The sequence below is a fragment of the Camelus ferus genome, chromosome 5 (genome assembly GCF_009834535.1).
Source record: "Camelus ferus isolate YT-003-E chromosome 5, BCGSAC_Cfer_1.0, whole genome shotgun sequence".
NCBI classification, from domain to species: Eukaryota; Metazoa; Chordata; class Mammalia; order Artiodactyla; family Camelidae; genus Camelus; species Camelus ferus.
The window spans coordinates 77,032,777-77,048,664 of NC_045700.1; positions in this window are offsets into that span (position 1 = coordinate 77,032,777).

Genomic DNA, 15,888 nt, shown 5'->3' on the forward strand with positions numbered 1-15,888 from the left:
CTTCTACATGTCCTTAATTTGGCAAAAACTATCCTAACAATGGAAGAGATATAGAAAAGTTAGTTAAGTTCTCAAATTGTGAAGTCAGACATATGTCTTTTAAACCCTGGTTCTACTACTAGCTAGCTTTATGATCTTGAATAATTTTTTTTAACTCCTCTGAGACTCAACACTCCCACCAATGAAATAGTCATAATGAAGTTGTGAATGTGAAGATTAAATGATACCTCATTCACCTTCAATGACTGTTACTTCCTTTTACCCTTGCTTCTAGTCTAATGATGCTTTTCTACAGACCCCATTACATCATCTGAGTTTCTGTCTCTGTTTTCTTCAGTGGCTCTCCAGGATAGACAATAAACTACCTGTGCTCTTTTGAAGAGTGTGCAAAGACTGTAGTGTCATGGGGAAAATGGGATCTTTAGAGTTCGATTTGAATTCAAAGTCTGACTCTCTCATTTGATCTGCTTAACTTGGGTTCAATTTCAACTTCAGTATCTAATCTGATAAATTATTACCTCTTGGAATTTTATGAGAAATAAATCAGATAACATGTTAAATGCCTGGCACAAGGAAGGGACACAATAAATGTTAGCATTCTGTATGTTTGGTGGTGAGATCCTGTGTACTCCCATCACCCCCCTTTAGACATAAATTCAACGCCTGCCATTAGAGAATTCAGTTGGAACTGTTATTGAAATCATCAAATTTTTTAAAGTTTATTTAACATAGTATTAAAGGAAAATCCTCTTATAAGGCATTGCTGTCCATTGGATAAAACACCTTTATGAACTTGTGAGCATTATTAGATCTTTTCAGGATGAAAGGAATACCCAAAGTAATTAGCAATTATTATTTCACAACAAATCATAGTTGTCTACTCACTAAAGTATTGCAGTGGGATTCAGTAGACCTGAATTCTATTCCCACTTCTGCTATTTTCTAGTTTTATGACATTGGAAAGTCACTTCACCTTTCTGTGTCAGAGAAAACTTATAATTAACTTTCATTGATGTATAAGCCTTTTTCTGTAGCAGCCAGATATCTAGAATTATATTCCCTATCAGAATGTAGAGTCTTAAATATTTTTTACGAATTATTTACTGTGGAGTGAATTTTGGATTTTTAGACTGTAATTTTATTGACTCAAGAATGTATTGTACAATACAGAGAATATAGCTAATATTTTATAATAACTATAAATGGAAAGTAAACTTGAAAAATTACATAAAAATTAAAAATTAAAAAAATCTATTTTTTTTTAAAAAGAAAAGAATAAAGCATTATTCTCAAATGTGATTGTATTTATAAACCCTACAATTCATCATTCTGTTTAAGGATGAATTTTGCTGATTTTTTTTTGGTGATGGTGGTGGTGGTAAAATTATGAAAAGTCCCAGAGAGAGAGGCTTTCTTTTGACTTGGAACTAATAGCTCCAGGAAGTTAGATGGCCCTGTCTATTTAAAAAAGTATACAGTCAAGATGTTATATACTCAAGATTTTAAGACAAAGTAATAACCAGTATTGGTTAACCACTTTGCACATCCATCTTCCTCTGCCTTTTTCTTATTTCAAATGTGAAGAGTGCAGCTATATTTCAGAGTTAACTCAATGTTAATATCAAATTCTTCTAAAATGGATAATAATTTAAAATTTGGAATTCTTACTCTTTAAAATTAGGTTTACAATTGTTCAACTCTTGATTCAGTTAACAGGACCAGATAACAATTGATAGTAGTCATAAAAGTAGTGGTTGTATGCCTTACAAGGGTCTTGCTATGAAAGGCTGGCCTCACATCTAAGTTTCCAGTATTTGTTAGCTGCTGGAGTATGAGCATCACTGAGTCTTGGTTTCCTAGTTATTAAAAGAGGAAAATAACACCTGCATAAGAGAATTAAGGATTGGACACCTGGGTGTGATACAAGGCTCAGAGGCTTACACGTCTACCTCACTGATACAACCTTCCAGCCACATCATGTCAAGTCCATATGTCTGTGAAAAACCCTCCTAGACTGTTGTCTGGGACCCTATATTCATTGGGACTAAATGATCATAGACACTCTAAGAGATAATGAAATTGCTGACAATCTCAAGAGCTGAAAAACTACTGTCCTTCGAATCAAACCTTGTAGATAATTTGTGCCATACAAATGGGCCTTTAAAAAGGTGTCCAGAATTAATCAAGTGGAAAAGTAGATTTAAAAGGTACATATGTTGTATGATTTCATTCCTAAGGAAATAAATATACATTGAAATATTTCCCTATAAAGAGATTTCTTTAAATTGCTAGCGACTTAGAGGCTGCCGTGTATTGGTTGGATGAACATACTTCATTAGTAAACCTCACTGAGATAGGTGTGTTTATTAGTAAAACAGCACAGGATAGCAGTAGAGGGACAAATGGATATAACTTACAAATTGAGCCTCATGTGGAGATTCTCATATTCCACTAATAACTATAAAGTACGTAGTACAAATGCTGGGTAAATGGTAAGAAATTTTATCAGGTTTTGGTCACTGATAGAAGCAGAGTAACGTGTTTGACAGATGAAAGACTTGATATAACCTGATCAAGCCTTAATTCCTACTAACATCTCACCTCCATCTGACAATGATAGGGAGTTAAAAACAGGGCCAGAGCACTGCACTGGAGGGTCTTTCCTAGTCTCCTATTTTGCCTCCCGCCACTTTTTGAATTTTCTGTAGTCATTACCTTTAGAAGAGCACTGGCCAAACTCTGTGTTACTTTGGTCTCTAGTTCCATTAAAACAGTGTTTTGTCCCATTTTCTCCAAAGACGAAGTCATAGCAACATTCAAATAGGCATAATGTTTTTAGCAGAGTGATCCTGGAAAGCACTTGAGCTGAACGAGCGAAATAAAACCTTCATTCTTTCTCCCAAACTGCTGGGCTAGAGCACACGTAAGAATTTCTGCTTTTAAAATAAAGAATTTTGCCTTTATTGATACTGACATGAAAGTCTCCTTTGTGTTCATTGGGAAAATATTTATTTAATTGTAGAAAACATAGCATATTTCCTCTCATTTATACTTAATTCGCTGGGGTGGGGGGGAGTTTGGATTTGTATTGCAACCAAATGTAAATGTACTCAAGTTTCCCTGTTACACTCTCATGTCATCGAAGCAGAACTGCTCCGCACAGAGGTGACCAGTGAGTGATATGCACTCTCAATTTATAATCAGTTCAGCCATTATTACCAGTAGAAATCATTTTAAAATGAGCATGATACTGAACTGTGCACCCTAAATCATTTTAAAAACAGAGAGCACATTTTTAAACCATATAACCCTTCTCTGTAGATTTCCCAGAACTACAGAAATAGGCAGAAATACTAGCAATCACTTGGTCACCTATACAGGGTGAGCATTTTTTCCCCTACAGAGTCCAAAGTCAGGGAAAGGAATATTATTTCAAATAAGCCCATGTGATAGGTATTTTATTCCCATTTTAAGAAATGAGCTTTCTGCTGTACCATGCCGATTTCCTAAGAAAGGAAATGCAAAAAAGGAGACAAAGTGAATTTCTTGATGAATAAATACCTACTACAGATAACAGAATGAATACAGTAGACTCATATTTCAAAATTATATGTGAAAGTTCGTCATTTTTTTTTTAAAACTGACTAAGCACTTCCAGAGGGAGTGGGTTCTGGATCCAATTTTGACGTGTGTGGAATTAAAGTCAGACCACCAATCATTGCTTTGCCACCAGTTGGGTGTCCTACAATTTAACTCAATTATGGCCCTATTGACCCAGAGATAGCTTCAGATCCCACAGATTAAGGCCTCAGTGTTACAAGACTGCCCCCCGTCACATATCCCACCCCCTCACACACACTTCAGACACCAGTCACAAATCCAGGTTGTCAACTATATTTCCGGCACACCAGCCAAAGATGGAAGTTTCCAATGACCCCTTCCCTGGGTTCGATTTATTTGCTAGAGTGGCTCATGGAATTCAGAGAACATTACTTCCTAAGTCACCAGTTTATTATTAAAAGATGTAAGCAGGGAACAGTGAGGTGGAAGAGATGTGTAGGTCAAGTCTGGGGAAAAGGCACAGAGCTTCCAAGCCCTCTTCCAGCACATCACTCTCTCTGAGTTCACCAACCCAAAAGCACTCTAAATCCTGTCTTTTCTGGGTTTTTATGGAGGCTTCATTTCTAGGCATGATTGATTAAATCATTAGCCACTGGTAATTGAACTCAATCTTTCTCCCCTTCCTGGATGTCAGGGGGTGAGACCGAAAATTCCAACCTTCAAATCACATAGTTGGTTTCTCTAGCAACCAGCTCCCACCCTTAAGTGGGGTCCAAAAGTCACCTCAATGACATAACAAGAGACATCTTTGTCAGAAACTCCAAAAGGTTTTAGAAGTTCTGTGCCAGAAATGGAATGAAGACCAAGTATATGTTTCTTATTATAAACCACTGTATCACTTTGGGCACCTGCTGTTAAACTGAGATCCATGAATTCTGAAAGGATTTAATGAGGTTCATGAATTCCTTGAAGTCTAAGGCAGGATTTTGTGCTCATATGCATTTTCTATAAAGAAATGTCTCCCCCTTGAGGGTTCTTCCATTTGGCAAACAAATATATTCCAAAAACTGCCTCTTAACCTAAAACAGAAGTCGCCTTTACCTTATACATCCCCTTCTATTTCTCCCACTAATCTTCCAGCTTTTCTTCATAATCAAACAACTGGAACACATTTTATAAACACACAGTCTCCACTTCTTCAATTTCCCTTTTCTCATTCTCTCAGGAACATTTGTCTTTCTTCTCCACGACATTGCAAAACTGTGCTCTGGGGAAAAGCAACACTAGCCCTTGTTCTGTCACGTCCATTGTCAATTTTGAGTTTTTCCCTGGGAATTTTCAGGCTTTTTGTTTCTTGTCTTCTTTGTGATTGTTTCTTGTCTTCCACAATCTTAGAAATCCACAGCATCTTTCAACTTCCCTGGCTGTTTCTTTGCGTTCTCCTTTGTTTCACACTTCACTTCCTAATTATTAACGTGATCGTTCCTCAGCCATGGTCAGGACCCTTTACCTCTAAAATCTCTTCAGAGGAGATCTTCTTCATTACCAGGCTTTTACAACCCAGCTTAATATTAATAATTCCCAAATCTGTATAGAACTCAGACATTTCTTTTTGATCCTAGGCCTGCTTATCTAACTTTATACTTTTAGTCCACTTGGCAGATAGAACAGTGAAACCAGCCTTTTTTTCTGTCTCTCTCACCTTCTGAGTTATTCTTCACCCTCACCCTTTGCATGGTTTTATTTTCCTCATTATCCAGATATGCATTTAAATGTTGTATCTTCAGAGCTCTCTTCTTTGATTTCAATCTAGATTAGGTCACAACCTGTTACTATTTACCATTGCAACCTGTTCTCCACCTTGATTGTTGTTTTACCTTCATGTGTGTTTTAACGTGTCTAACATGTCTTCCCACCTGCCAGCCTTACTTGATGGTGGGGATCAGACCTGCCTTATTTCCTGTTCCTACATAAAACTGGACCTGGCACAAAGTAGCTATTCAATATGAATTAATTATATGGATGAATAAATACAGTTTTTATTCACTCAAGAAATCCTTGATGCAAACCGACTAGGAGTCAGGCACTGCCTTAGGCACTAAGAGCCTGCAGTAAAAAAAAAAAAAATGATGCAGACTTTGTTCCTAAGGGACTTAGATCCTATCAAGAACAATGACAATAAACCAACACATATGCAATATTTTGAGTAGAAATAAGAACTACAAAAAGAAATAAAACAGGACAAGAGGAATGGATAGTAATTAGCATTGGCTGGGGCAGGGGCTGTTTTTTGTAGGGTAGTACGAACGCTTGGCTCGTCAGATGATATCTAGAAGAGACAAAAAAGGTGTGAGTAACACATGCACATATTTGGAGAAGGGTATTCCAGAAAGAAATAACAAGTTGTGCAAAGACCTTGAGAGAGAATGCCGTGCTTTATAAAACTACACAGAATCACAGATATACTAAACAATTTTATGGTTACCAGGGGAAAGGGAGTGGGAAGTGATAAATTTGTGTGTTCGAGATTTGCAAATGATAACCACATATATAAAAATAGATAAAAAACTAAATTTCTTCTGTATAGCACAAGGAACTATATTCAATATCCTGCAATAATCTTTAATGAAAACGAACATATGTATGTATATGCATGACTGTGACATTATGCTGTACACCAGGAACTGACACATTGTAACTAACTATACTTCAATTACAAAAAAAATCTACAAAGAGGGCAGGGTGGCTGATGAACTATGAGTGAGGGAAGCTCAGGGGAAGTAGTGTGTGGTGGTCAAGTCGGGCTTTGCAGATGGTAGGACAGGAAATCATTACTCAGGTTAGGATAGGAAACCATTGAAGGCTCTGAATGAATGAATAAAGAGAAAATATTCTCCAAATATTGATCTAAAAGCCAAATTTTGGATATTGTTCCCCAGGGAAAGAGAAAGAAAACCACCCTGTGTTTCTGGTTGTGTGATTCTTCTATTAACTATTAATGTAAATCTGGGCAAGTTACACCATCTAACTTGTGTGATTTCTTTCCATATCTAGGACTAAGTGATCAATTTGGGTCATTCCAGATCTTAAGAATCTTACATTTCTGAAAAGAGAGGACAATGTGGTAGCTAAACAACTGCAGCATTGGGAAAAAAATCTGTAGATTTTGAGACTGGAATCCTTGGTCTGACTGAAACAAGAATTCAAATCCAGAGATGTTTAAAGGCATCTAGAACTGTTTTCAGAGAGACACAATTGTTTCTAGATTCAAGCATAATGATTCACTGCACAATTTCTGTGGGCTTGAAAGTAGACGGTTTCCATCCTGACATATTGTATAAGAAAGAAAATGAAACATGCGTGTGTGTGTGTGTGTGTGTGTTTGTAGGAAGTAGATACAGATAAACTAGGACACTGCTCTAGCTTTGGATTGTAATAAACAAGTGGTTGTTGGCTTTTAACATCACAACCAGTGAGAAGCCTAGAAGCCTACAGGAAATGAGAAGTCTGCCAGAGAAGCTGACCAAAGCATTCACTGTTTTTCCCTGGACTGCTAGGACTCTTCTTTTCAAAGCTGGCTTTTCCACTGGGCCAATGTATCAAGTCATTTGTCTTGGAAGACAACTCCTCAGGGTTGTCCTTGCCTGCTTGTGTCTTTGTTTTTAATTCTTTGTACTGTCTTCAGTTGAAGGTATTCTGAAATCAGACTTCAGCAGCTTAGTTTTGAAGTTTTATTTTTAACTTCTTGAAATAAAAATAATATTTTACTATTTAATTCTTTGAATAAAAATGATAGTCTATAATATAATGTGTTGTTAAACATATTTTCTGAAAGAAATTTACCTCTTGATGTACTTACAAATATAAGAAATGTATGACATGTCATAAGTTTTAATTACATTATTTCTTAAGAATTTGCAGATCATTACTGTAAGGGTATTCTTATAGATATTTAGTCTTATATTGCATACTGTTTTCTCTGAGAAGACACAAATATGAATAACTATCTTGTTTCTTTAGTATTTTTTCTGAGGAATTTGTTTTTAGAAACTGATTCTGATAACTGATATGTTTCTCTCTTGCTTGTTGCTGTGTGTCCAATCTCTAGCCAAGAATTTAGGACATAATAATGTTCATCTTAATTTGTGCCCCTCTTTTTCATTTGCTTTAGTTTGAAAATAATTTAATTTTATCTTACTGCATATACAAATATTTTAACCAGAAATTAACACAACATTGTAAATTGACTATACTTTAATATAAAAAATAAATAAATCAATAGACAAAGTTTGGGGATAAACTGGGTCAGAAATAAATTTAAACATGTACTTTAAATTTATTGAGGATATGTTAACCAAATAATGAAATTAAACAAGATGCATAATAGTGGAGAATAAACAGACAAAAATATTTTCTGTAATTGGTGGATTTTGAAATGGATGACATATTTGAGGGACCCACAGTGGTAAAAATATGGAAAGATCCTTCGAAACAAACAAATTTTAAAAAGGCAATTACAGAATAAAAGATGGTCATGATGTGGTCAAAAGACAGCAAGCAATTTGAAAGGATTCAGAGAAGTGTTGGAGCTCAGGGCAAGCTGCCCCAAAATATGCTTCAATAGCAGACCAATTATTTTGAACTAAAGTTTCTTAAGAAACGGCCAGCCAATGCAAGAAGGACACTTTGACACTCCTCTCTGTCTCCCTACAAGCAGGAAATAAACCTCCCTTTTGAAAGATAACCTTCTGGTACTTGCAGGTAGAAAGACATCCTTATCAATAGAGATAGGGAACTTAGGGCTGGGAAGCCTATATAAATAAAACTTGTTACTTCTTTACAAATTTATACCCAAGCCCAAACCTTGCTTAAATTCCTTACTAATTAAGCACCCAAACCTAAATTCCTTTGTCCTGTCAATTCCTCTCAAACGTATTGTCTAAAGAGTACAAAGTTGCCTCCTTTGGCCCTTTCTTAGCTCCTGTTTCCATGCACTTGAATTAAACTTGTTTCTTTTTTTTCCTGTTAATCTGTGCTATGCCAGTTTTATTATTAGTCCAGCAAGGAGAACTCAAGAGAGGTAGAAGAGGAAATCCTGCCTCCCCAGCAGAAGATAGGGCTTAAAATCTTCAGAGAACATTCAAAGCAGAGTGGGTACCATGGCACACAAACCAAGAATGACAATTGGGAAAGTTAGTTAAGTTCAGACAGAATGAATATGAAAATAGCTTGTCTCCCAAGGGCCAAGGCAAGTTCAGAACTATTGAGCTCAGGTTAGGTTAACCTGAGTTTCAGTTGAAAAGTAGGATTCTGCATTCATTCAGGCCAGTGTGAATCCTTAAGGATCAACTGAATAAAAGAAGGATGTCCATCTAATAGTTGGAGTTGGTGTCCAGAGAAGACACAGGACATAAATATAAAGACATTGGCATAATAACTAAAACTGGGCAATACATTTGAGTGACAAATGGAATTCAGAACAACACAACAGCAGAGATGAACAAAAACTCAAATCTGATAGAGATGAGTATAAACTCAAGACAGCACAAATGAGGTGGCTTTCTAATCTAAGGGCTTGACATATGTTCTGTCTGGTACCTGGGGACAGATTATTCCGGGTGTCACAGGCCCTGATGCAGGGCCTAGGAATTCACTTAGATAAAAACCCATGCCCCTTGGAGCTGTAGTGAGCAGAGGCCATGAAAATACCAAAGGTGGTGTCATATCAGGACAGAGTCAAGTTTAGCATTCAGCAGTGAGGCCATGACATAGGCATGACTTTCCCTTTCATTAGCAAGCAAAGATAATTATGACAATATTTTCTCCTCCCTCTCATCTGTCACAGTCTACCATAACTGGCTGTATTACTCTGCATACAGCATTCAGAGTCTTCCCTTTTCATCCCTCCTGAATATGTCAAATTAACCTTCTTAAAGTGTCATTGCTTTCATTATTTTTCCCATGTCCAAGAATACAGTGTAGTATTTACTTCCTGTGGGGAAAAAAGTCCTTGGATGTTTTGCCTTCATTCAAAGACTACCCTGGCTTAGCAAAGGCTCCCCTGCACTTGGCTCCCCAGCAGAGAGGTAGCGCTGATGCTCACCCTGCCAAGCACTCTTCCCCCTTCAAAGTCTTAAGAATCCATCATCTCTGTAACTACTTTGAATTTGTAATTATGTGAATTTAATCATTATTTAGCTTCTTTAGCCTATGAAGGTTTCATTTCCCTGACATGATTTTAAATATTTAGGAACAAGTTCTCAGGTCAGTGTACACTCAGTAGAAGTTCAGTAAATAACTGGTGAACTGAACTTTGTCAATTGACTAGAAGAACCTGATTAATTAGCATATGTTTTATTTTCTACTCTTTTTACATAATTTTTCCATCCATAGAAAATACAATTATTCAATTTTTCTCCTAGAAATTTCTCTAAAATTCTAAAATCTTTCTGCTGTGTTTCTCTCTCAACTTAGCCATCCTCTGCAACATCTAATTGGACAAGATTTTTCATGCTTTTTTGTAAAATTAGAGATTGAGCAAGGTTTTAATCTGAAGTCAAGTTTGAACAAGGGAGATAGCTATACCATGGAAGAGTCTTTCTTAGAGGGTAACAATGAGCGGACTTTTGTCCCAAGACACACCTAGAAGTCTCTTTTCCACTTGTCCTTCCATCATATGACTGTAATGTGAAACTTAAGGCTGTGAAGTAAAGTGTGCTTTCATTAAATGACTCTCAGTCTTGTGCTGCACAAGTTTGTCAGCATTCAGGTGCTCCCGGGAAAAGTAAAACCAAGGGACTAAGGAGGAGAGTGTCAAAATCATTTGATAACTTTATCGGTGTTAATCTTACAGCCTCTGCTGATTTTAGCGGCAAACTGACCCATCTCTTTCCTCTAAGACTTATTGCTGGCAAACTGTAAATGTCAAACTCTCCAGGTGATGAATGGAGAAGAAAAATATAAGACCAACAGTAACTTGATCCTACAGCATAGGAAATGTGCACATTCTTTTCCTTTTATTTCTAAGCCCAGAGAGAAATCTCGATAATACATTTTTTTTAACCTCTGTTTATAACACAAATGATAATACTATGAAAGCTGTATCAAGTCCTGGTCTCCAATGAACTTACTCCATTGAAAACAATTGCAGTTTTTTAATATCATTGCACACAATCAAAGAGCTCGTAGGTGTTCAGTGATTTGAGACTTCATAGATCATTCTATCAGTAACTACCAAAATACATAGCCAGTTCTATTAGTGTAGTTCCTTCCTCAAAAAGTCTATATAGCATACAGCCTTTCCAGAAAAGCCAACCCAGTAGAAAACAAAATCAGCAACAACCAGACAGACAGAAATTTGCTTTCAAAATTTGCATACACACATTTACAATGCATATTGTTTTTATTATATATAATGTATATATCATATATATTATAGTATATATGTATTATATGTATATATTACATATATTATAGTGTATGTATTATTTATTATATGTATGTGTATATATATGTGTATGCATGTATATATATATATATATAAAACTGAGTTCATGGTGAACTTGAATTTTAGCTACCTTAATATTCAGTGTGTAACCACATGTCACATATCAACCCCTTTACCGTTCTATTTTTCAATCCTATCACACATTATTTCAGGATTTTTGCTTTCAGTTTTACAAAAGATCACTTAAAGAAGAAGATGAGAGGTTTACATCACATGTATTTATCAGTTCCTCTCTAGACACTCTGTTCTCCTCGCTCTCCTTCTACTGAGTAGCCAAGCTTAGCTCCTTCTCTGTTTTGGTCCTTCTTCTGAGATGTGATTGTCTCCACCGGCCCCTCCTTCTTCTCCACTGAAAAGAACACAGTTCTTTTCCTGAAAACCCTCAAGCATCAGACCAGGACCCAGGACAGAGAAACTCATTTGTGCCCCAGAGTGGCCCTATTGGCAGATATGACCACAAATTCAAGTATGCAAATAAAATATTGCTTCTCTTTGTGCCTTATAAATCACTGTAATTTTACTTTTGTTCTCTATTTTTCCAAGCTGGAGGATGTATAAATCTCCATCATTTCACAGGTTCCCTTTTGTCCATATTATGCCACATCAAGGTCTTACACCATGTTAGTGAGGCAGTTCTCTGTGTCACGGAGAAGCCCCTCGCTCCTTTCTCAATGACTATTCATGTCTGGCGATGCTGTGCTATGAGTAGACAAAATCTGTGATGGGCTCTGTAACCCTGATACCTAGATGTGCCCAGTAGACATTCTTGTCTCTGAGTCTCTTACATCCTTGGTGCTCCCAAAAGGAAGCTGACTTCAAGACGTGTTACTCAGGGAAACACAGATCTCTCTATAATTCTCCTCCAGTGCAAGAGAATTTGCTTCAGTTTGGGGGAAATACTTAACCCACCCACCCATCCTCTTGTTCCTTAATAGACTCCATCTCTACCCAGGGTCCTTCTTCTTCCATTTGGACAAACCTAAGTTCCCCCGGGAATTTCAATTTTAAAGAAGCAAAGGTGGTAAAATCTGCAGGTTGTCTCAGTGTTCCTCCCTGACACATAACTGAGGGAGTTAAGTCAAAAATGTCACCTACCTCTGTGGGAAAGAAAGCAAGGAGGAGGAATCCAAATACAAATTAAGAACTCAAAATAGGATCTATCAGGAAAAATAGTTTTAATAAAAATTGGTCTTTCCTTTCTCTCTGCACACACAAAGAAAATCTTGTTCTCTGTGCTGAAAAAATCATTTTCTCCATGTCATTATAAGCTCACTAAAATTACCCACTATCATCTTCCAAAAGTACTAATTGTTTACAACTACAACACAGCATTTTTTATTTCAGCCATAGAGCTATAGCTCTTAAATAATGAACTCTTTCATACTAAAGATCATATTATTTAATCTTTAAATTATAGGCAGTAGCCTTAGGTCTGCCATATAGCAGGCATTTGATAGTAATTTGTTGAATGGATGAATGATGGATGAATTAAATTTAGATCCTTAATAACACAGGGCGATAACACACACACACACACATACACACACAAACACACACACATATAATTATTGGAAGTCTATAAAGTATCTGCATATAGAAGATTCATTTTTTTCCTTCCCTATTTACTACCTCAGACTAAGAATGGAAAGTGCATAACTATTACCAGGTGGAGTGGCGGCAACTGTTCAAGTTTTAATAAGCCTAGTGGTTAGGTTTGTTCTAGGCACTACTGGGAATGAACCAACATTTGGCTGCAACATTTGTATAAAAGCTGCTATTTAGTGCAGTTTCATTCTTGGCCTTTGAAAGATTAAATACAGAGTCACATTAAACATCAAACTTGGGCAAGACTATGATGATGTAATCACATTAATTACCATCTTATGTGATCCATTTAATCAGTAACATGGACAAGGCATGTTTCAGAATTACCATTATCTGACTGCTCATTTTCAATTATAGACATAACTTAGAGTGAAAATCTTATGGACTTTGTATGTTTAGATTATCAGCCAATTGAAGTAAGAATTAAACTAAAACTTTTAAGATAAAAACATAATCACACACAAAAATGTACACAAATATTCATAGAAGTTTCACTTGGAACAGCCAAAATCTAAAAATGGCCAAGACGTCCTTCAGCAGGTGGATGGCTAAACAAACTGTGGTACGTTCATAATGGAAATCTCTACTTGGCAATTAAAAGAAACAAACTGTTGATACACGCAACAACTTGGATGAGAGAACTGTGTTAAGTAAAAAAAGCCAATTCCAAATGGCAACATATTGGATGATTCAATTTATATAACATTTTGAAATGACAAAATTTTAGAGCAGATTGGTGATTTCCAGGAGTTAGAGACAGTATGGGTTGAGGATAGCAGAGAAGTTATAAAGTGACAATACTTGAAACTTTGTGATGTTGGGACTGTTTAGTATCTTGACTGTAGTGGTAGACATGTGTACCCAACGTGTGTGATAAAATTGTATAGAACCAAATGTACAAACACACAAATGTGTATAAGTAAAAATGAGGAACTCTGAATAAGATTGATGGGTTGTATCCATGTCAATATTCTGGTTGTGATAATGTCAGATAATTACAAAATATTACCATTGGGAGAAATGGTTTTAATGGATTCTCTCTGTATTATTTCCTACAACTGTATATGAATCAATAATTATCTCAATAAAAGTGCAATAAAATATTATTCTTAAAAATTAGTGATTGCTATTGCAAGAGTAAAATGCAGTAAAAAATGATTGTAAAAGCTATTAATTTTATATACAAAACAATTAGTAGTCACTTTAAAATAGTTAAATAGAGAAATAGATTAACAATACAAGTGTTAAGAAAGTGTGTGGGAAATGATTTAAGGATAACGTGTTTGTGATTTAACAATTATCTGTAAAAAATTAATAATGAAAGAAAAAATTTAGATAATGTATATCTTTGCAGAATTGTCTGTTTTACTATTACTTCATAATAATTTAAACAACCTATAAAAACTGATTAAATTTAGTTATTTTTAGGCTATGAATTAAGTGAGGGAGGAAAAAAAATTATTCCAAAAATTGTAAATGACAACATACATGATCAACCTTTTTAAATCCAGACATAATAAAGAATATAAACCACATAGAAAAAAGGAAAAAGTGTATGGGGAAAATAGAGCATCCCCCAAATATCATGTTTTATAACTGACACCACTTGAAAATAAATGTGTATTTAATCAAAAATATTAATTAAAGAGATCACAAAGAAAATGCATCAGTTGAAAGTGCTGAGAAATTCATGTTCCCACTCTGTAACATAAAATGTAAAATTTGAGTACTGAAAGTTTAAAAATAAACCCAAAATAAAATTGTAATGTTTTTTATTAAAATTATAGATTTATTTTTGCAACCCTAAGTTTTTTTAGATGCAGGTATTTGGGAATTTGGAAAGCAAACATTTCAGTTATCCTATGGCAATCATTAGATCTTGATTACTAATCTTGATTAGTTCAGAAATGATTAAAAGCCTACAACAATGATTTTACCAGTATCTATCATATGCAAGTCATTTTATATAACAATGCTACTCAATCTATGCTGTGCATACAAATCACACGAAGATTTTGTTAAAATCATATTTTGATTCAGTATGTCTGGAGTGGGCCAAGAATGCTGTATTCATAACAAGCTTACTCAAGATGTCAAATATGCACATCTAGGTATACATTTTAATTACCAATATTGTAGGAGATACAGTTTGTAAGCAGACATTTTTCACTTGTAAATTTTTGTAGACGTACTGGGAAGACAAGACATAAAAACTTGAAACAAGGTTCTGTTAGGGCTGGATGTCTCAGTAATTTAGTCTGCATAGAAAAATATTGGGAATGAGGAGTAAAAGGAATTGGATTTCTGGGTCCTCTTGTCCCAGATTTCCTTTTTGGATACTGCTCTTTTGTGTTGCTTTATGCCAATTAAAGCCAAAGGAAATAAACTTAATTAACATAATTACAGATGAATAAATCTTGTGATTTTAAGAAAAGGAGAGAGAACCAGAAACACCAAGAAAGTGAATTTCAATTATGCCAACCACTGAGAAGCTTAGGAAAATATGGGGACAGTTTCCAAGAAAGGAGAGTCTGAGAGACAAACTAATTCAGAGAAGCAAGATATTCTTCAGGACATGGGTGCCATAAAACGTTCCACTAATAAATAAGAGAGAAAAAAAGAAGTCAACTTGGCTACATTGAAAGTTGATGCTATGAAAACCTAAAACTTAAATAGGTAACTAGGTCAGGTTACTAGGAATAAATAGAAGGAAAGCCTATTACTTTGATTTTTTTAAAAAAAGGACAAGGACAAAAGTAAACTTAAATGCAACTTGCAAAACTAAGGAGCAAGAAAACAAATTTGGAGGAGAGATGGCTAATAATAGAACTCAAGAAAAGTTAAAGATGGAAGATGCCAACTACAGAAAAGTAAAGCAGCTATATTTTTATAAATAAAATCTGAGGTGAAAACATTTAAAAGATGCGAGTCTTAGATCTCGGCATACTTTTGGAACAGTGAAATCATTTGTTGAAAACGTTATAAATGTATTAATTTTCTAATAATGGTTTTAAAGTGTCATATTGTTTTAAAGTTATAAAGAATAATTTGTATGTAAGAGGGATTGAAGATTATAATATTTTTTTTAATGGTTACACTGAATAATACTTTTGGGTTGCATTAAATGAGGAATGTCAGTTTGAAACTTCCAACAAAATTTACAACTGGGAAGGAAATCTCAAATCTAAAATGTAGAAAAATGGAAATATGTGTTT